General features: G+C 38.3%; 1 protein-coding gene across 1 annotated transcript in view; it reads right to left on the bottom strand.

Annotated features, from left to right (window-relative positions):
• The window catches only part of PolrMT (mitochondrial RNA polymerase), a 301,092-nt gene that overhangs the window by 130,747 nt on the left and 149,040 nt on the right, over positions 1 to 21,305 (bottom strand). The window lies entirely within an intron of this gene.

Raw genomic sequence — 21,305 nt, 5'->3', positions numbered from 1 at the left:
TTTCGCATAACAATGAGCTCTCAGGAACGGATTAATATCGTTATGCGGGGGTCCACTGTAGTTAAGTTCCTGAAAACACTGTGTCAGGTAAAAACCATGTTAGATAAACTGAAGAACTTATGGGTAAAATAGGGTTACATTCCTGGGAGCCCTTAAAAAGCCAAACAACTTTTATTTAGACCAACAGATTTTACAAAAATAAAAGTGAATACAGTATGTAATTCTAGTTCATTGTCATATGTTGTATATTCCAATTACTTTTTTGCAAATCCCAAAACTATCTTTTGCTAGCTAGTACCAACTACCTCATATTTTTTTTTACTTTTTATTGTGCAATAAACTCCTCAACTTATTTAATATTACAAATCAGATCTTACTCCTAAACCAATATTATTTCATAGTGACTATCTGTCTATTTAACTTTGTTTACCATTACTTAATTTAGTCCCTTATATATTTTCTCCTTTATTTTAGCTTTATATAACTACCTTAGTTCATATATTCACAATTGTTAAAATAATCAAGGTGCTATTCTCAGGTGCTAAAGTGTAATAAGTTCTCTATTTTGCCATTATATTCCAAAGCTCTTTTTTTTTTTTTTGATTACCACTTTATTGTTCACCACAACTTATATTAGTCCCTTTTATATTTTTTTTTTTATTATTATCACACTGGCCGATTCCCACCAAGGCAGGGTGGCCCGAAAAAGAAAAACTTTCACCATCATTCACTCCATCACTGTCTTGCCAGAAGGGTGCTTTACACTACAGTTTTTAAACTGCAACATTAACACCCCTCCTTCAGAGTGCAGGCACTGTACTTCCCATCTCCAGGACTCAAGTCCGGCCTGCCGGTTTCCCTGAATCCCTTCATAAATGTTACTTTGCTCACACTCCACCAGCACGTCAAGTATTAAAAACCATTTGTCTCCATTCACTCCTATCAAACACGCTCATGCATACCTGCTGGAAGTCCAAGCCCCTCGCACACAAAACCTCCTTTACCCCCTCCCTCCAACCCTTCCTAGGCCGACCCCTACCCCGCCTTCCTTCCACTACAGACTGATACACTCTTGAAGTCATTCTGTTTCGCTCCATTCTCTCTACATGTCCGAAACACCTCAACAACCCTTCCTCAGCCCTCTGGACAACAGTTTTGGTAATCCCGCACCTCCTCCTAACTTCCAAACTACGAATTCTCTGCATTATATTCACACCACACATTGCCCTCAGACATGACATCTCCACTGCCTCCAGCCTTCTCCTCGCTGCAACATTCATCACCCACGCTTCACACCCATATAAGAGCGTTGGTAAAACTATACTCTCATACATTCCCCTCTTTGCCTCCAAGGACAAAGTTCTTTGTCTCCACAGACTCCTAAGTGCACCACTCACTCTTTTTCCCTCATCAATTCTATGATTCACCTCATCTTTCATAGACCCATCCGCTGACACATCCACTCCCAAATATCTGAATACGTTCACCTCCTCCATACTCTCTCCCTCCAATCTGATATTCAATCTTTCATCACCTAATCTTTTTGTTATCCTCATAACCTTACTCTTTCCTGTATTCACCTTTAATTTTCTTCTTTTGCACACCCTACCAAATTCATCCACCAATCTCTGCAACTTCTCTTCAGAATCTCCCAAGAGCACAGTGTCATCAGCAAAGAGCAGCTGTGACAACTCCCACTTTGTGTGTGATTCTTTATCTTTTAACTCCACGCCTCTTGCCAAGACCCTCGCATTTACTTCTCTTACAACCCCATCTATAAATATATTAAACAACCACGGTGACATCACACATCCTTGTCTAAGGCCTACTTTTACTGGGAAAAAAATTTCCCTCTTTCCTACATACTCTAACTTGAGCCTCACTAACCTCGTAAAAACTCTTCACTGCTTTCAGTAACCTACCTCCTACACCATACACTTGCAACATCTGCCACATTGCCCCCCTATCCACCCTGTCATACGCCTTTTCCAAATCCATAAATGCCACAAAGACCTCTTTAGCCTTATCTAAATACTGTTCACTTATATGTTTCACTGTAAACACCTGGTCCACACACCCCCTACCTTTCCTAAAGCCTCCTTGTTCATCTGCTATCCTATTCTCCGTCTTACTCTTAATTCTTTCAATTATAACTCTACCATACACTTTACCAGGTACACTCAACAGACTTATCCCCCTATAATTTTTGCACTCTCTTTTATCCCCTTTGCCTTTATACAAAGGAACTATGCATGCTCTCTGCCAATCCCTAGGTACCTTACCCTCTTCCATACATTTATTAAATAATAGCACCAACCACTCCAAAACTATATCCCCACCTGCTTTTAACATTTCTATCTTTATCCCATCAATCCCGGCTGCCTTACCCCCTTTCATTTTACCTACTGCCTCACGAACTTCCCCCACACTCACAACTGGCTCTTCCTCACTCCTACAAGATGTTATTCCTCCTTGCCCTATACACGAAATCACAGCTTCCCTATCTTCATCAACATTTAACAATTCCTCAAAATATTCCCTCCATCTTCCCAATACCTCTAACTCTCCATTTAATAACTCTCCTCTCCTATTTTTAACTGACAAATCCATTTGTTCTCTAGGCTTTCTTAACTTGTTAATCTCACTCCAAAACTTTTTCTTATTTTCAACAAAATTTGTTGATAACATCTCACCCACTCTCTCATTTGCTCTCTTTTTTACATTGCTTCACCACTCTCTTAACCTCTCTCTTTTTCTCCATATACTCTTCCGTCCTTGCATCACTTCTACTTTGTAAAAACTTCTCATATGCTACCTTTTTCTCCCTTACTACTCTCTTTACATCATCATTCCACCAATCGCTCCTCTTCCCTCCTGCACCCACTTTCCTGTAACCACAAACTTCTGCTGAACACTCTAACACTACATTTTTAAACCTACCCCATACCTCTTCGACCCCATTGCCTATGCTCTCATTAGCCCATCTATCCTCCAATAGCTGTTTATATCTTACCCTAACTGCCTCCTCTTTTAGTTTATAAACCTTTACCTCTCTCTTCCCTGATGCTTCTATTCTCCTTGTATCCCATCTACCTTTTACTCTCAGTGTAGCTACAACTAGAAAGTGATCTGATATATCTGTGGCCCCTCTATAAACATGTACATCCTGAAGTCTACTCAACAGTCTTTTATCTACCAATACATAATCCAACAAACTACTGTCATTTCGCCCTACATCATATCTTGTATACTTATTTATCCTCTTTTTCTTAAAATATGTATTACCTATAACTAAACCCCTTTCTATACAAACTTCAATCAAAGGGCTCCCATTATCATTTACACCTGGCACCCCAAACTTACCTACCACACTCTCTCTAAAAGTTTCTCCTACTTTAGCATTCAGGTCCCCTACCACAATTACTCTCTCACTTGGTTCAAAGGCTCCTATACATTCACTTAACATCTCCCAAAATCTCTCTCTCTCCTCTGCATTCCTCTCTTCTCCAGGTGCATACACGCTTATTATGACCCACTTCTCGCATCCAACCTTTACTTTAATCCACATAATTCTTGAATTTACACATTCATATTCTCTTTTCTCCTTCCATAACTGATCATTTAACATTACTGCTACCCCTTCCTTTGCTCTAACTCTCTCAGATACTCCAGATTTAATCCCATTTATTTCCCCCCACTGAAACTCTCCTACCCCCTTCAGCTTTGTTTCGCTTAGAGCCAGGACATCCAACTTCTTTTCATTCATAACATCAGCAATCATCTGTTTCTTGTCATCCGCACTACATCCACGCACATTTAAGCATCCCAGTTTTATAAAGTTTTTCTTCTTCTCTTTTTTAGTAAATGTATACAGGAGAAGGGGTTACTAGCCCATTGCTCCCGGCATTTTAGTCGCCTCATACGACACGCATGGCTTACGGAGGAAAGATTCTTTTCCACTTCCCCATGGACAATAGAAGAAATAAAAAAGAACAAGAGCTATTTAGAAAAAGGAGAAAAACCTAGATGTATGTATATATATATATGCATGTGCGTGTCTGTGAAGTGTGACCAAAGTGTAAGTAGGAGTAGCAAGATATCCCTGTTATCTTAGCGTGTTTATGAGACAGAAAAAGAAACCAGCAATCCTACCATCATGCAAAACAGTTACAGGTTTTTGTTTCAGTCATCTGGCAGGATGGTAGTACTTCCCTGGGTGGTTGCTGTCTACCAACCTACTACCTATACCAACCTAATACCTACCTTTTATATTGTTTTCCCTAATTCTAACTTTAAAGAATTACCTTTAAAGTACTACCTACTATCATATTCCCAAGCTCCATTATTTGATCATCACTTTATTTGTTCACCACAAATTATTTTAGTCCCTTTTATATTGTCTCCTTTATTTTAGCTTTAAAAAAACTACCTTAGCTCATCATTTTTTACATTTGTTAAATAATTTAGGTGCTATTTTTTTTAGCTTTAGAGTATTTACTTTATGTTTTACTTAATTCTAACTATAGATTCACTACAAATCTTATGATTACAAGCATTGATCCTGATACCAACCTCTTATTTAATGACTTAAATGAATCAAACAGTTACTGTAATTACTACACAGCAGAACAATCAAAGGCACTTCTCAGAGCCAACAACAACATAACTATCTTTAACTACAATATCAGACCTTTAAGCAAACATTACGATGACCTCATAGCATTACTAAATTCCTTGCATGCTAATATGTCCATCATTACACTAACTGAAACCTGGCTAAAGCCTGATACCACTGATGTCTATGCCATTCCTGGTTACACAGCCATACACAACTGTAGGCCAGATCAACAAGGGGGTGGCACAGCTATATACTACTCAGACCAACTAGAATGTATCACTAATACTTGCACAAGGGATGAACATGGGGAATATATAATAGCTAAATTCAAATCCAAATACCTACAAAAACCTCTCACAGTGATAAACATCTACAGAGTTCCACAGTCAAACATTAGCCAATTTAGTCAAAACCTAGGAAGTATGATAACTAATGCACGCACGAACAAAGATCACTTACTACTCTCAGGTGACTTCAATATAAATCTCCTGCAAGACCAGGACCCACACGTTACTAAATTCACAAGCACAATGAGTAACTGCATGTTGCTACCAACAGTAACAAAACCTATAAGAGTTACAGAGACTAGTGTTTCCCTACTTGACCACATCTGGACCAACACCATATCCCCTTTAAAATCAGGCATAATCACAGATAATACCACAGACCACTACCCTACTTTCCTCATAACAACTCTTGGTAAATTACCCCAAGACAATACTAATGTCACCTTCAGACTTCGCAATCAGGCAGCCATTAATAACTTCACAACAGCAGTAACAAACATTGACTGGCACACTGAGCTAGAAATCTATACAGATATTGACGAATGTATTAATAATTTTCTAAAAAAGACACAATACCTCTATAAAAGCACTGCCCTAAAAAAACTAAACAGATGACAGCAAAGAGACTGAACAGTCCATGGCTAACACCCAGCATTCTCAAATCGATAAATACAAAGCACCTATATGAAAAACAGTACAGAATGGGTCACATAACCAGAGACCAAACAAAACGTTACTCATCAATCCTAACCAGCCTGATAAGAAGGGCAAAAAAATTGTATTATGAGAACAGATTATCCAACTTATGAGGTGATATAAAAAAGACCTGGAAAACCCTATCAGAAATTCTAGGAACAAAAAAGATATTACGAAATAGCGAAATTAAATTAGCAAAATCAGATGAACCCCAACTCCCACCAACAGAAACAGCAAACAGACTCAATGATTTCTTCTCTACTATAGGAAAAAACCTTGCCAATAAAATCCCAAGCTCAGATATCCCACCAAATGACTACCTCACTGGCAACTACCCAAACACTCTGTTCCTAGCTCCGACTAACCCATACGAAGTCTCCCTTATTATCAACACACTAAAAAACAAGACAGGAGATTTAAATACCTTACCACCCTTTATATACAAAAAAGTGTCACAAGTCCTATCACCAATCATTGCAACACTCTTTAACAAATCCATTGAATCCTCAACCTTCCCTACAGTTCTAAAAATAGCAAGGGTCACCCCGATCCATAAAGGAGGAGACCAAACAGAGTTGAATAACTATAGGACAATATCCAACTTACACCCTCTCTCAAAAATCTTCGAAAAATTAATTCATAAACCAATCTACTCCTACCTCATCTCCCAAAACATACTCAACCCCTGTCAATTTGGATTCAGGCCTAATAAAAATACTAATGATGCTATTATACACATGCTAGAACATATATACACTGCAATAGAGAAAAAAGAAGTCCCACTGGGGATCTTCATTGACTTATGTAAAGATTTTGATACAGTTGACCATGACTTGCTCCACATAAAATTGTTGCACTATGGTATAAGAGGGCACTCCCTCAACTACCTCAAGTCATACTTCAGCAACAGAAGCCAATATGTGTACACAAATGGGGCAAACTCTTCCGCACAACCAATTACAGTTGGTGTCCCACGGGGAAGTGTCCTTTGCCCTCTTCTCTTTCTCCTATACATAAATGACCTACAAAATGCTTCGCAATTACTCAAACCCACACTATTTGCAGATGACACTACATACGTCTTCTCTCACCCGAGCCCATTCACGCTAGCCAATACTGTAAATACAGTGGACCCCCGCATACCGTTGGCATCACATAACGTTTAATCCGCATACCGCTCGCTTTTATCGCAAAAATTTTGCCTCGCATACCGCTCAAAAACCCGTTCACCGCTGTTCATCCGAGACGCGTCCAATGTGCGCCCTTAGCCAGCCTCACATGTGCCGCTGGTGGCATTGTTTACCAGCCAGCCTCCGCAGTAACATCCAAGCATACAATCGGAACATTTCGTATTATTACAGTGTTTTTGGTGATTTTATCTGCAAAATAAGTGACCATGGGCCCCAAGAAAGCTTCTAGTGCCAACCCTACAGCAATAAGGGTGAGAATTACTATAGAGATGAAGAAAAAGATCATTGATAAGTATGAAAGTAGAGTGCGTGTCTCCGAGCTGGCCAGGTTGTATAATAAACCCCAATCAACCATCGCTACTATTGGTGGTACAGCTGCTGCTGCTGCTGTACCACCGTCAGCTGCTGCTGCTGCTGTAGTACCGTCTGCTGTTGCTGTAGTACCATCTGCTGCTGCTGTAGCATCGTCTGCTGCTGCTGTAGAATCGACTGCTGCTGCTGTATCACTGTCAGCTGCTGCTGCTGCTGCTGTAGCACCGTTGTTGGTGTGGCTTATTGAGAATACCAAGAAACAATTAACCCCAGAGGATTTGCCACCCAGGATAACCCAAAAAAGTCCGTGTCATCGAAGACTGTCTAACTTATTTCCATTGGGGTCCTTAATCTTGTCTCCCAGGATGCAACCCACACCAGTCGACTAACACCCAGGTGAACAGGGAAAAATGCCTGGTTTGAGAGATTTAAGAATCGTAGTGGCATACACAGTGTGATAAGGCCTGTTCTGGAAGAAAATGCCAAACATGACCTACAGTACTCAGGAGGAAAAGGCACTCCCAGGTCACAGTGTCTCATCAGTCATTGCTGCATCTTCAATAAAGGTAAGTGTTATTTATTCTTCATTTAGTAGACTAGTACATGCACAATATATATTGTGCATGTACTACTCTACTATTGTGCATGTATCCTTCTCTTTGTGTGTAGGAAAATGTATATTTCATGTGGTAAAATTTTTTTTTCATACTTTTGGGTGTCTTGCACGGATTAATTTGATTTCCATTATTTCTTATGGGGAAAATTCATTCGCATACCGATCATTTCGCATAACAATGAGCCCTCTGGCACGGATTAAAATCGCTATGGGGGGTCCACTGTACCGAATTACAGAAAATATCTACCTGGATGAAGACTAACAAACTTACACTAAACATTGACAAAACCTACTTCATTCAGTTTGGTAACAGAGCTACAGATGTCCCTCTTAACATAATGATAAACGGATCACCTATCACAAAGCTAACAGAGGGAAAATTCTTAGGAATCCACCTCGATAATAGACTCAAATTTCATACACATATACAACAAATTTCCAAGAAAATTTCAAAGACCGTAGGCATGCTATCGAAGATACGGTACTATGTTCCACAGTCAGCCCTCCTGGCCCTATATCACTCTCTTATTTACCCCTATCTCACCTATGGAATTTGTGCATGGGGCTCAACAACAATTAACCATCTCAGACCACTAATTACCCAACAAAAGGCTGCAGTCAGAATGATAACAAATTCCCACTACAGGCAGCACACTCCACCAATATTCAAAACACTAAACCTACTCACCATACAAAACATCCATACTTATTACTGCACCTATTACATACATAGAACACTTAACTCTGATATTAACCCTCCCCTCAAACATCTCCTTGCCAACCTCAACAGAACACATGACCATAACACAAGGCACAGATCACTCTTTGATGTTCCTCGAGTCCATCTCACACTATGCAAAAACTCAATGCACATAAAAGGCCCTAAAATCTGGAATTCATTACCTGTAAATATAAAAGAAACACTACCTGTTTATAAATTCAAGTCTCTTCTCAAAGATCACTTACTCACCCAAAACCAAATAAATACTGAATAACTGAACCTTATAAATTGTATATCTTAAATGTTTCTCATAATTATATCACATAAATGCTAAACCTAAGACCCAATCTAACTTTGTTATTTTTCAAATACACTACCTAACAGAATACTCCATTCTACTGAATGTACAGCAATGTATGCAACTATATGACCTGTCTTCGTAATACTCATTTGTGCCTTACTGTTATCTGTTTACAATAATGTTTTATCACTGATTACATCATTGCTTAGTTAATCTTAAGTTAATTTTAAGCCAGCCCGTTATGCTATGCATACAAGTGGCTTTGGCATACTGCTCTTACCTGTGTTTTTTTGTACCTCTGTATGTTCAAATTATTAAATAAATAAATAAATAAAGACTACAATTGCAACAGAAATAATAGTATCTCTTACCTGAAACTGCGGGTGCTGGTGTTTGTAGATGATTGTGAAAAGAGTGGAGATGCATGGTTTGACCCTACTGGGCTGAGGTGGATGGTTGTTGGTTGTCGGCAGAAGTTGATGGGAGAGGCTCTGGTACTAAAGTCAATGGTTAAATTGGAGTGTGCATAAATTCTGTAATGGATTTTTGGGCTCTTTTTACCCTGCAGTATATTATACAGCTGACCTGTAGTTCAAAACACTACTTCTAGCTTTGTCAGGGTCCTCTTCAATGAAAAAGTCTGCAGCTTTAACAATAATATGGAACTGCTCACATAACTGCTGCAGTGTTAACTGTTTCTCTTCAGGTTCTTCATCTTCTCTTACGTGGCTCCCTTGTATCTGTGCATCGAGCTCTGCCAACATTTCTTCTGGACTCTGTTTTCATCATCATCTTCTAAGAGCTAATTCACATCTTCATTCATATCTTCAAAGCCATCACATGGTAATCTCCTTGCCAGCTGAACAATTTCCTAAACTTGACTCTCAAGCAAGGGAAAAACAGTGAAAGAATTAACTACAGAAGGCCATAACTTTCCCCAGCCTGTATGTAATGTTGACTGGAGCACTGTATTCCATGCACTTCTAGCACAGCTGATAACATCTGCAACGTTAAATTTATTCCAGAAGATTGGTACTGCCAAGCTGGAATCAGAGTCCATTGATGCAACTAGTTTTTTCATAACTTTTTTTGTGTAGTTACACTTGAATGACTTAATAACTCCCCAATCCAGTAGTTGAATTAGAGATGTTGTATTTGGAGGTAAAAAATACAACTTTTACATGTGGGGTCACATCCAGCAAAGCTTGTGGATGAGTACGGGAATTATCAAGAATAAAGAGAACCTTGAATGCAAGGTTCTTGCTGTGTAGGTAAAACATGACTTCAGGAATAAAGTGATGCTTAAACCAGTCAATAAATATTTCCTCTGTCATCCATGCTGACTGGTTTGACCTCCAAATTACTGGTAAGGTGCTTTTATCTACACCTTTCAAAGCACAAGGATTCTTAGAGTGGTAAATAGCCATGGGCTTACACTTGAAATCACCTGATGCATTACTGCAAAGTAGCAAGGTGAAGTGATCCTTTGCTGCTGCCTTGAAGCTCGGTGCACTTTTCTCTTGTTGATTGATATAAGTTCGTGTTGGTATTTTCTTCCAAAAAACACTGGTCTTGTCAGTATTAACCCTTTTAGGGTTTCGGCCGTACTAGTACGGCTTACGTGCCAGGGTCCTTGCTGTACTAGTGCTCATAAATTCTAGCGCCTTCAAATCTAGTCAGAGAAAGCTGGTAGGCCTACATATGAAAGAATGGGTCTATGTGGTCAGTGTGTGTGGTATAAAAAAAATCCTGCAGCAAACAGTGCGTGTTTTTGGATTAAAACAGCGACTTTGCACTGTATTTTCCTATGGTATTTATTGTTGTATTCTAGTTTTCCTGGTCTCATTTGATAGAATGGAAGACATATTACAGAAATTGAGATGATTTTGACTGGTTTTACAATTAAAAGTACCTTGAAATTGAGCTCAAAGTAGCAGAAATGTTCGATTTTTACCAAAGTTCAAAAGTAAACAAATCATGCTAAGCGTCCAATACATGTCAACTGGTGAGTCTAATATTCTTTCACAAGTGCACCGATATTATTTATACCATTTCTACACTAATGCAGTAGTCTGCATAACAGTAAATCTCTATTTTTTGTGACAATAAAAAATTCAAAATGAAAAGGAAAAGAATGTAAGAGGGGCATGGGGACGTGACTAATGAACAGAGGAAATGTTATTTTAGTGCCAGAAATGTCTTTCTTGTTTATTCTGGACCCTATTTGGAAATTGGCATCTTTTGAAATTTGTGTGAAATTGGCAAAATTGCTAAATTCTGACCACTGTATTGGATAGTTGAAATCTGTAAATGGGTGGTTTCTTCTACTCATTTGATAGAAAAAATGGAGTTCTAGCTAAATAGGTATGATTTTTGTCGACTAGCACACTGGAATTGGCCGAAAATAGGGCTCAAAGTAGGCAAAATCGCTGATGCATAAACATCGTCGAGACAGCTAACTTCGCAAGAGCATAATTCCCTAAGTTTTCCATCAAATTTCATAATTTTGGTGTCATTATGATAGGGAAAAGATTCTCTATCTTTTCATGAGAATTTTTATTTTTTTTTTTTTTTTGAAATTTGGGGGACCCTGAGAACAAGTCTCTGAGAGGGCCTGTGGACCCTGAAAGGGTTAACCCGTAAACGGTCCAAGCAGATCTACGTTCACATGTGTAGTGCTACAAAAGTAGATCTACATTTTTTTTTACATATTTTCAAATATAACAAAAAAAAAAAAGTAGATCAAAGTTTTTTTACACATTTTCAAATGTAAATAAACAAAAAGAAAGTCTACTTTTTTTACATACTTTCAGATGTTGAAAAAAGCGTATATATACGTTTGGACCGTTTACGGGTTAAACACTTCATGTGGCTCACAGCCATCCTCATAAATAATTTCCTGCAATTCAGCAGGGAAATTATTTGCTGCTGTATGATCAGCTGAAGCACTTTCACCAGAAAACTTAATATTATGTAACTTATTATGCAACTTAAAGTTGTAGAACCAGCCTGTACTAAACACACAAACTTTTTCAGGCCTTCCTTCCTTATCACAAATATCCGTGGCAATCCTCCAAATTTTTTTCCCCTTCTGCAAATCGAACCGTGTTAAGTTAATTTTACGAAGTGTTGTATAAAATTGTGCCGCAGCCTGCTTGGTAAACACATCTTATATTTATGTCAATTTTTATACTGTAGGTGTATCATGTTTGTGCGTTATGTAACATGTTTCTTACATAATTTTGAATAAATATCATAGATGGATTAACCCTTTGACTGTCGAAGGGCCAAATCCTGAAGTTGCTTCTGGTGTCGCAAAATATTCGAAAAAAAAAAAAATTATTTTTTCTTATGAAATGATAGAGAATCTTTTCCCGATTGTAAAGACACCAAAAAAACGAAATTTGATGGAAAACTGACGGAATTACGCTCTCGCGAAGTTAGCGACTTCAGCGATATTTAAAAATCGGCAATTTCGCCCACTTTGAGCCCTATTTTCGGCTAATTCCGTTATTCCAGTCAACCAAACTCATAACTATTTCTTCAGAACTCTATTTTTTCTATCGATTGAGTACAAGAAACTGCCCATTTACCGATTTCAACTACCCAATAACATGGTCAGAAATTTGCAATTTGGCCAATTTCACGAAAATTAAAAAATACGACAATTTCAAAATAAGGTCCAGAATGAACAATGCAGACATTCCTGGCTCTAAAATAACATTTTCTTTGTTCATCAGTCATGTCTCCAGGTCCCTGTGATATTACACTTGCTTTTTATTTTGAAATTTTATTCAAACAAAAAATAGAAGATTTACTGTTATGCAGACTACTGCAATACTGTAATAATTGTAAAAATTACATCAACCCATTCATGACTGCGTATTAGAATGGCTATTTGGACATTTATTGGACAATGACATCATTTGTTCACTTTTGAACATCGGCAAAAATCAAACATTTCCTGTACTTTGTGCTCCATTTCCAGGTTCTTTTTATAGTAAAATTAATCAAAATCACCTCCATTTCTATAATATAGTTTCCATTCTATCAAATGAGACCAAGAAAACGAGAATACAACCACAAATACTATACGAAAATAGACCACAAAGTCGGCATTTTAATTAAAAAAAACGGTCTGAGTTTTTTTTTTCTCATTATGCACTGCGTGCTCCTGGATTTTTTTTATGTGGTGCACACTGACCACACAGACCCATTCTCTCACATGTGGGCCTACTAGCTTTCTCCTGCCTGATTTGAAGCCGCTAGAATTTATGAGTATATATACGTCAAACACGGTACCTCGCAAACGTATATATACGGCCGCGACAGTCAAAGGGTTAATGAAAATGTCTATACAGTATTAACGTAATATACATCATTTAATGCGCCCAAGAGATTATTAATATGGTGTCTTCAAGAATAGGCTCTTAGTGATTTTATTGTGTACCTGCATGTAAGATTACATATAAAATAGAGTGGTACCCCAAGTTTCGGCCACCTCCCAACTCGAACAATTATGTAAGTGAATTATTGTAAGTCCTTTTGTAAGTGTATTTTTGGAGGTCTGAAACGGACTAATCTAACTGACATTATTCCTTATGGGAACAAATTCATTCGGTAACAGCACTCGAACGGCCTTCTGGAATGAATTATGGCCCATACTCGGGGTACCACTGCATGCAATAATTTTAACCCTTTCAGGGTCCGTCCCGTAGATCTACGGCTTTACGGTGAGTGTCCAAACCATAGATCTACGCCATGAGCTCAGCTCACTCTGATAAACTGTGAGTGGTACATTTGGGCCTAGATATGAGAGAATACATCTATGTGGTATGTGTGCACCACATAAAACAGATCCTGCAGCACACTGTGTATAATGAGAGAAAAAACTGAAATCATGATTTTTCGATTAAAACAGCGACTTTGCAGTGTTTTTTCGTATGTTTTTTTATAGTTGTATTTGCGATTTCTTGGTCTCATTTGATAGAATGGAAGACATATTACAGAAATAGAGATGATTTTGATTGGTTTTAGCACTGGAAATGGCTTGAAACTGAGCTCAAAGTAGCGGAAATGTTAAATTTTTGCCGATATTCAAGAGTAAAAAACGACCTCACACATCTAATACACGTCAGCTGGTGGGTCTAATATACATTCACAAATATGGTGATGCTATTTATACAATTATTACAGTATTGCATAACAGTAAATCTTCTATTTTTTGGTGTGAATAAAAATTCATTATGTGAATAAAAAATCAAAATGGAATTTATTTGTAAAGCCTCAAAATGTAACTAATGAACAGAGGAAATGTTAGTTTAGTTCCAGGAATACCTACATTGTTTATTCTGGAGCCTATTTTGAAATTGGAATATTTTGAACTTTGTGTTAAATTGGCCAAATTAACAATTTCCGATCACTTTATTTTGTAGTTGAAAAAGTTGACTTGGCGATTTCTTGTGCTCAATCGATAGAATAGAAGTAATACTAGTGAAATAGCTAAGAATTTGGTTGATTGGAATAATGTAATTGGCCTAAAATGGGAGTCAAAGTCGGCAAAATCGCCGATTCGTAAATATCGCTGACACATCAAAATTCGCGAGAGCATAATTTCGTCAATTTTCCACCAAATTTCGTACTTTTTGTTTTATTACCTTCACAAAAAGATTCTCTACGATTTCATAAGAAAAAATAACATATTTTTTTTTTTTTAAATTCTTGGACACTGGTGCGTGACTTCAGATTTTGGCCTTGGACACTGAAAGGGTTAAAACACTTGAAATTTTGGAAAGTTTCCAGACATAACAGAGAGAGGTGCTCACGGAAAATGTAAACAAATCAGGTGGGACGTGACGTATTAGAAAGACGGGAAGCTGTATAGCTAGTTTTGGTCATAAGTTGAAATCGCCGTATTAGCGGAATGCCATAAAGTGGAGCCCTACTGTACAGCTAAGTCACAACAAGGTGTGCACAAGAGATGAACATGGGGAATATATAATAGCCAAATTCAAATCCAAATACCTACGAAAACCTCTCACATTGATAAACATCTACAGAGTTCCACAGTCAAACATTAGCCAATTTAGTCAAAACCTAGGAAGTATGATAACTGATGCACGCATGAACAAAGATCACTTACTACTCTCAGGTGACTTCAATATAAATCTCCTGCAAGACCAGGACCCACACGTTACTGAATTCACAAACACAATGAGTAACTGTATGTTGCTACCAACAGTAACAAAACCTACAAGAGTTACAGAGACTAGTGTTTCCCTACTTGACCACATCTGGACCAACACCATATCCCCTTTAAAATCAGGCATAATTACAGATAATACCACAGACCACTACCCTACTTTCCTCATAACAACTCTTGGTAAATTACCCCAAGACACTACTAAAGTCACCTTCAGACTTCACAATGAGGCAGCCATTAATAACTTCACAACAGCATTAGCAAACATTGATTGGCACACTGAGCTAGAAATCAATACAGATACTGACGAATGTATTAATAATTTTCTAAAAAAGACTCAATACCTCTATAACAAGCACTGCCCTAAAAAAACTAAGCAGATGACAGCTAAGAGACTGAACAGTCCCTGGCTAACACCCAGCATTCTCAAATCCATAAATACAAAACACCAATATGAAAAACAGTACAGAATGGGTCACATAACCAGAGACCAAACAAAACGTTACTCGTCAATCCTAACCAGCCTGATAAGAAGGGCAAAAAAATTGTATTATGAGAACAGATTATCCAACTTACGAGGTGATATAAAAAAGACCTGGAAAACCCTATCAGAAATTCTGGGAACAAAAAAGATATCACGAAATAGCGAAATAAAATTAGCAAAATCAGATGAACCCCAACTCCCACCAACAGAAACAGCAAACAGACTCAATGATTTCTTCTCCACTATAGGACAAAACCTTGCCAATAAAATCCCAAGCTCAGATACCCCACCAAATGACTACCTCACCGGCAACTACCCGAACACACTGTTCCTAGCTCCGACTAACCCATACGAAGTCTCCCTTATTATCAACGCACTAAAAAACAAGGCAGGAGATTTAAATACCTTACCACCCTTTATATACAAAAAAGTGTCACAAGTGCTATCACCAATCATTGCAACACTCTTTAACAAATCCATTGAATCCTCCACCTTCCCTACAGTACTCAAAATAGCAAGGGTCACCCCGATCCACAAAGGAGGAGACCAAACAGAGTTGAATAACTATAGGCCAATATCCAACTTACACCCTCTCTCAAAAATCTTCGAAAAATTAATTCATAAACGAATCTACTCCTACCTTATCTCCCAAAACATACTCAACCCCTGCCAATTTGGATTCAGGCCTAATAAAAATACTAATGATGCTATTATACACATGCTAGAACATATATACACTGCAATAGAGAAAAAAGAAGTCCCACTGGGGATCTTCATTGACTTACGTAAAGCTTTTGATACAGTTGACCATGACTTGCTCCACGTAAAATTATCACACTATGGTATAAGAGGGCACTCCCTCAACTACCTCAAGTCATACCTCAGCAACAGAAGCCAATATGTGTACGCAAATGGGGCAAACTCTTCTGCACAACCAATTACAGTTGGTGTCCCACAGGGAAGTGTCCTTGGCCCTCTTCTCTTTCTCCTATACATAAATGACCTACCTAATGCTTCTCAATTACTCAAACCCACACTATTTGCTGATGACACAACATACGTCTTCTCCCACCCGAGCCCAGTCACGCTAGCCAATACTGTAAATACCGAATTACAGAAAATATCTACCTGGATGAGTACTAACAAACTTACACTAAACATTGACAAAACCTACTTCATTCAGTTTGGTAACAGAGCTACAGATGTCCCTCTTAACATAATGATAAACGGATCACCTATCACAAAGCTAACAGAGGGAAAATTCTTAGGAATCCACCTTGATAATAGACTCAAATTTCATACACATATACAACAAATTTCTAAGAAAATTTCCAAGACTGTAGGCATACTATCGAAGATACGGTACTATGCTCCACAGTCAGCCCTCCTGGCCCTATATCACTCTCTTATTTACCCCTATCTCACCTATGGAATTTGTGCATGGGGCTCAACAACAAGTAACCATCTCAGACCACTAATAACCCAACAAAAGGCTGCAGTTAGAATGATAACAAATTCTCACTACAGGCAGCACACTCCACCAATATTCAATACACTCAACCTACTCACCATACAAAACATCCATACTTATTACTGCACCTATTACATACATAGAACACTCAACTCTGATATTAACCCTCCCCTCAAACATCTCCTTGCCAACCTCAACAGAACACATGACCATAACACAAGGCACAGATCACTCTTTGATATTCCTCGTGTCCATCTCACGCTATGCAAAAACTCAATGCACATAAAAGGCCCTAAAATCTGGAATTCATTACCTGTAAATATAAAAGAAACACTACCTGTTTATAAATTCAAGTCTCTTCTCAAAGATCACTTACTCACCCAAAACCAAATAAATACTGAATAACTGAACCTTATAAATTGTATATCTTAAATGTTTCTCACAATTATATCACATAAATGTTAAACCTAAAACCCAATCTAACTTTATTATTTTTTAAATTCACTACCTAACAGAATACTCCATGTAATACTCACTTGTGCTTTATAGTAATCAGTTTACATTAATGTTTTTCACTGATTTCATCATTGCTTAGTTAATCTTAAGTTAATTTTAAGCCAGCCCGTAATGCTATGCATAGTATAAGTGGCTTTGGCATGCTGCTCTTATCTGTATTTTTTTTTGTACCTCTGTAAGTGTGCTCAAATTATAAATAAATAAATAAATAAATAAATAAATAAATAAATAAATAAATAAAAGGTGGGTTATGCTGATATTATGTATCATTTACTTCAATTAATATAAGTACTTATTACTTACATGTATTTTATTTTTTTTAACACACAAGCCATTTCCTACTGAGGCAAGGTGACCCAAAAAAGAAAACACTTTCACAATCATTCACATAAAATCACTATCTTTGCAGAGGCGCTCAGATACGACAATTCAGATGTCATTCTGAACAGCCAGTATCCCAAACCCCTCCTTTAAAGTGAAGGCATTGTACTTCCCACCACCAGGACTCAAGCCCGGTTGCCAGTTTCCCTGAATCCCTTTACAAAATATTACCGTGCTCACACTCCAACAAATCATCAAGTACCAAAAATCATTCGTCTCTATTCACTCTTATCTAACATGCTCACCCATGCCTGTTGTATTTATTTTTTTTTTTTTACCAGACTGACCATCTCCCATCTATGTAAGATGACCCAAAAGAGCAGAAAACACTCAATCAATTATTCAGTAATTTTTTAGCCAGAAACATGTAGATTTTTTTTTTTTTTCAACAAGTCAGCCGTCTCCCACCGAGGCAGGGTGACCCAAAAAGAAAATACTTTCATCATTCAACACTTTCACTTCACTCATACATAATCACTGTTTTTGCAGAGGTGCTCAGAATACAACAGTTTAGAAGTATATACGTATAAAAATACACAATATATCCCTCCAAAGTGCCAATATCCCAAACCCCTCCATGGGAAAGTGGAATAAGAATCTTTCCTCCGTAAGCCATGCGTGTTGTAAAAGTCAACTAAAATGCCGGGAACAATGGGCTAGTAACCCCCTTTCCTGTAATAATTACTAAAAAGAATAAGAAGAAAACATGTAGATATGACAATTAATTGATCTTACAAACTACAAAATTCTCACCCCTTCAGAGTCCAGGCACTGACTGTACTTCCTATCTCCAGGACTCAAAGATTAGTTAATCAGCTTCCTTGAATCTTAATCTTGATAAATATTACTTAACTCACACTCCAACAGCACCCTGAATCCTAAAAATCACTTTTTTTTTTTTCCCACAAACTCTAATCTAACAGGCTTAAACACACCTTCACACCTTTCCCCCAACCCTTTCTATTATGACTCCTTTCCCTCCATTATTTCCACACCAGATTTATACACCCTGTCATCCTAGTCTGCTTCATCTCTAAATGCTCCAACCACCCAACAACCCCTCTCAGCCCTCTGAATTATACCTTTTGTAACCCCACCATTTTCCAGTTTCCACACTCTGAAATCTCTACATAACATTCACACTGCTCGTTGCTCTCAAACATGACATCTCCACTGCTTCAAGCTTAACAATATTTAACCCTCTCAGGGTCCGTGCCATTGATCTACAGCTTTAAAGCCAGGGTCTGTGCCATAGTACTACATGATGGCCTGTGGCCTGGTGACGAAAGCTCTCGCTGCACAAGGTTAGAGTCTGGATTCGATTTTCAGCAAAGGGTGGAAACAATGGGCAGGTTTCTTTACATCAGTTATTCATATTCACCCATCAGTAAAAATGGGTACTTGGGTATTAGTCGACTGGTGTGGGTCACATCCTAGGAAACAAAAATCACCAATTAGCCCAAAATTCTCTGCATAACAAGTGGCTTTCTATATAGTATTACAGTGGACATTCACTTAATGATGCTATCGGATAGCGATAAAATCGAATACCAATGTGTTTTTGCATCAAAATATTGGCTCGGCTAACGATGAAAAACTCAGTTAAGGACATTCATCCCGAACGTGTCTGTGTGGCCTGAGCCCATGTAAAGACAGTGTGCCATTCCACGCTTACATGCGATATATTTTGTATTATCCAATTTTTTTAGTACAGTGGACCCTCGACCAGCGATATTAATCCGTTCCTTAGAGCTCATCGTTAATCAAAATTATCGTTAGTCAAGCTAATTTTCCCCATAAGAAATAATGGAAATCAAATTAATCCGTGCAGGACACCCCAAAGTATTGAAAAAAAAATTTTTACCACATGAAATATTAATTTTAATACACACAGACTGAAGAAGACATGCACAGTTACATGACACTTACCTTTATTGAAGATCTGGTGATGATTGATAGGATGGGAGGAGGGGAGAGTGTTGATCTTCTTAGTGTTTAGAAGAGGAATCCCCTTCCATTAGGACTTGAGGTAGCAAGTCTTTTTCCGGGGTTACTTCTGTTGTTCTTTTAATGCCACTAGGACCAGCTTCAGTCACTGGACTTTTGTCACACAACATATCTGTCAATAGAGGCCGGTACCTCCCGTTCCTTTATGACATTTCTAAAGTGCTTCACAACATTGTCAGTGTACAGGTTGCCAACACGGCTTGCAGTAGCTATGTCAGGGTGATTATCATCCATAAAGGTTTGCACTTTAAGCCACATTGCACAGATTTCCTTAATCTTAGAAGTAGGCAACTTCTTCAATTTCTCTATCCCCTCCTCCGAAGCAGTTTCCTCAGGTGTGGCCTCTTGCTGTTGAAGATGATCTAGCAGCTCATCAGTGGTTAGTTCTTCATTGTCCTCCTCCACCAACTCTTCCACATCCTCCCCGGGGGTATGGTTTGTTTCCTCCCCACTAACCTCCAACCCCAAGGACTTCCCCAATGCCACAGGATTCTCAGGGGTAGCCTCAAACCCTTCAAAATCTCTTTTGTCTACACATTCTGGCCACAGTTTTTTCCAAGTAGAGTTCAAGGTCCTCTTAGTCACTTCCTCCCAAGCCTTACCTACAATGTTTACACAACTGATGATGCTAAAGTGATCTTTCCAAAATTCTCTTAGGGTCAGTTGAGTTTCTGAGGTCACTACAAAGCCCCTTTCAAACATAGCTTTTGTGTACAGTTTCTTGAAGTTGGAAATGACCTGCTGGTCCATGGGCTGCAGGAGAGGAGTGGTATTAGGAGGCAAAAACTTCACCTTAATGAAGCTCATGTCCTTAGAAAGCCACTCTGCCAAGTCTGAAGGATGACCAGGAGCATTGTCTAATACCAGGAGGCACTTAAGGTCTAATTTCTTTTCAATTAGGTAATTTTTCACAGGGGGGGGCAAATGAATGGTGTAACCAGTCATAGAAAAAGTCCCTAGTGACCCATGCCTTACTGTTTGCCCTCCACAGCATACACAAATTAGCCTTGACGACATTGTTTTTCCTGAACACTCTGGGAGTTTCAGAGTGATACACCAATAAAGGTTTCACTTTGCAATCACCACTAGCATTGGCACACATCAACAGAGTAAGCCTGTCTTTCATAGGCTTATGTCCTGGAAGAGCCTTTTCCTCCTGAGTAATGTATGTCCTGCTTGGCATTTTCTTCCAAAACAGGCCTGTTTCGTCACAATTAAACACTTGTTCAGGCTTTAATTCTTCACTGTCTATATACTCCTTGAATTCCTGCACATATTTTTCAGCCGCTTTGTGGTCCGAACTGGCAGCCTCACCATGCCTTATCACACTATGAATGCCACTACGCTTCTTAAATCTCTCAAACCAACCTTTGCTGGCCTTAAATTCACTCACATCACCACTAGTTGCTGGCATTTTTTTAATTAAATCGTCATGCAACTTCCTAACCTTTTCACATATGATCGCTTGAGAGATGCTATCTCCTGCTATCTGTTTTTCATTTA

The sequence above is a fragment of the Cherax quadricarinatus genome, chromosome 92 (assembly GCF_038502225.1).
Source record: "Cherax quadricarinatus isolate ZL_2023a chromosome 92, ASM3850222v1, whole genome shotgun sequence".
Classification (NCBI taxonomy): domain Eukaryota; kingdom Metazoa; phylum Arthropoda; class Malacostraca; order Decapoda; family Parastacidae; genus Cherax; species Cherax quadricarinatus.
The sequence above is the reverse complement of the archived record's forward strand: the minus strand, read 5'-3'. Positions and strand labels throughout refer to the sequence as shown.